Source organism: Montipora foliosa, chromosome 3 (genome assembly GCF_036669935.1).
Source record: "Montipora foliosa isolate CH-2021 chromosome 3, ASM3666993v2, whole genome shotgun sequence".
Classification (NCBI taxonomy): Eukaryota; Metazoa; Cnidaria; class Anthozoa; order Scleractinia; family Acroporidae; genus Montipora; species Montipora foliosa.
In genome coordinates this window covers 2,833,518-2,836,017 of record NC_090871.1, presented here as the reverse complement: position 1 = coordinate 2,836,017, position 2,500 = coordinate 2,833,518, and the positions used below count along the sequence as shown (strand labels likewise).

The window sequence follows — 2,500 nt, the reverse complement described above, 5'->3', positions numbered from 1 at the left end:
TAACGCGGCTAAATATAACATGAGCATTTTGTCATAAATTGTGGCTTGAATCACTGGTTTTTTTCGTTTGATTTCACTCCGGTGACCTTGAAATAGGAATGACGCAAAAATGGTCTCTCATTTCTGAAAGCTTTTTTTTTTATCCTGGTAGCATTAACATTAATAAAAAATATCATCAACGTATGGCGTGATCCTCTCTTCAGCCATTGTTCAAGTCATCTTTAGTTACAACACTAATACAGAAACGGGGGTCCCTGTTCACAATCCTTGAATAGGTAGTAAATGATACGTAATAAGGTCTCGTTATTTCATTCTCCACCAGTATCAAACAGCTCCCATTTTTTTCTCGCCCCTACGCAACTCACGCAATATCTGCGCGCATCATATGTTGAACCATTCAATAAGATGTATTTATTGCTTGAAATGAAAGTGCATACTCAGTCGAATGAGAACATATTTCACTGGTCACTTTCAGTCAGTATTCTCGAAGTGGTCCATTATGACCAAACTCAGGACTCGCCTGAAAGTAGATTTTATGGCATGAAAGTATATCTTTTCGAATTTTGCTACATTTCAGCAACCATATGCATACTAGGCAATTGATCTTTCCACTGAGTCTCCATCTAGGAACGTTGCAAGTTCTTTTCTCAACATAATTCACAACTTTCATGCGTAAATATCTTAAGTTGCACATACCTCTTGTGTTTAGTGTCCTTTTTCGTTTCTGGATGAGTCGAGTTAATCTGTGTTGCTTTTATGTAGAATGTGCCGTGTCCTTTTGAGCAGTTTTTGCTATAAGGCCTTAGCAATTATATCCAGTGCGCCCTCATTCGCCCAGAAATATATTCCCTCTGAAATTCCAATGCGCCCTCTTCCTGTAGCTTCGAAACTAAATGCCCCTGGGTATTAAAACGTACTGAAATGTGAAATTTTCCTATCAGTAAAGTGGCAATGGGGAGAAATGGCGGCTTAGTGGGATTTATGGAATCCCTAAAAAGGTTCTGGATTCTCAAAGTTTGGAAATGATAATGTAACGAGGGTGACATTGGGGGTTGCCCAATACAGCCTTTCCGCGCCTAAAATTGGAAAATACCAAAATACCACCTTCAAAAACTGTCAAATACCGAAATCAAAATTAATATTCTACATTTTCTCCCGCATGTTGCTCTGCACCCTCGTATTACCTTTGTAAGTACAGCAAACGATTGTTAAAACGAATCGCGCTTGTAAATCGTAATCCCGCACCAAGGAGCAAGGTTGTGGAGTTTTCAATTTCTTTCCCCCTGGAGCAACCGGAAGTCTGGTAATTCCGTGACATAATTTCTCATGACCGAATACCGTGAACCAAAACATACGAGAACCGCTTTCCGTAGGGTTTAATCATACCGCAATCCCGAACTTTTCAGACTACAATTTCCTAAATAACGTGCTAAAAATGAACGGATACCGCATTTCCGCAGACCCCTATGTCCCTTTCTGTAAGGTTTGGGATACGATGTAACGTATAGGTTTAGATTAATAAAGGGAAAGTTTTTAGAACAATAATAGCAAAGTGTCGAAGCACTGAACGGGCTTCCCTGAATAATTTTTCCCTTAATGTGATAAACATGTAATCGCATCGTCCCGAGGGCAATTAAAAATTGATATAACTCGTATTTTTGAAAGTTCTCCAAATTGCCCTCGTCGCTTCGCGACAAGGGCAATTTTGAGAAAACTTTGAATATACGCCTGCAATTAATCTTTAATTGCCCTCGGGACGATGCGATTACATATACTGATTCATATGCATAACGGTAAAAGGCAACAGAAAAGCAGTATTTAGGTAAGATGTATATGTTGTGCTTTAATTTAATTTTCGGTCTAAATTTTCTTAAACCGGTTTATTTCTTTCAAACTAATTCAGTTTTGGAAACTGGGGCGCAGGGATAGCGCAGTGGTGAGAGCACTTGCCTCTCACCAATGTGGTCTGGGTTCGATTCCCAGACTCGGTGCCATATATGGATTGACTTTGTTGGTTCTGTGCTCTTCTCGGAGATGTTTCTCCGTGTACTCTGGTTTCTCCTCTCCCCAAAACCCAACATTTGAATTGATTTGCAAATTTATTTCAGTTTACAGTGTCCCTCCAAAGTTCCTTTCCTTTTCATAGCAATCCTTTTTTTTTTTTCTAATTTTTGGTTTTAGAAGGGCCTTTGAATGATTAGCTTCAAACAGAAAGTGTGCGTAGTGGTCACCGTAGTGCATTTAAGCCTAAGGACTGCGTCGATTTGAGTTTAGGGTTGTCGTTTGTTTTCAGAAGTTTAGGGTTGGGGTCATAAATTGGGTTGGTATTTAGGCCTAATGAATGGATTTCTGACTGGTTAACTAAGTAATGCGGTTTGGGTAACAGACACTGTCCACTAGAGTAACCAGATGTATAGATGCATTTTATGATGATTTAATCTGAATACAAGAAATAAAGATGCAGTCAAAACAAAGCGTTGTTACGTCGTTTATTTGCAAA

The 2,500-nt window shown here is 39.1% G+C and overlaps 1 protein-coding gene across 1 annotated transcript in view; it reads right to left on the bottom strand.

Moving 5' to 3' along the window:
• The window catches only part of LOC137996466 (matrilin-4-like), a 42,138-nt gene extending 41,222 nt beyond the window's left edge, over nt 1–916 (bottom strand). The window contains exon 1 of the mRNA XM_068841899.1: nt 697–916. The gene's annotated coding sequence lies outside the window, so the exon portion shown is untranslated. The remainder of the gene's footprint in view (nt 1–696) is intronic.
• Between the last annotated feature and the right edge of the window lie 1,584 nt (nt 917–2,500).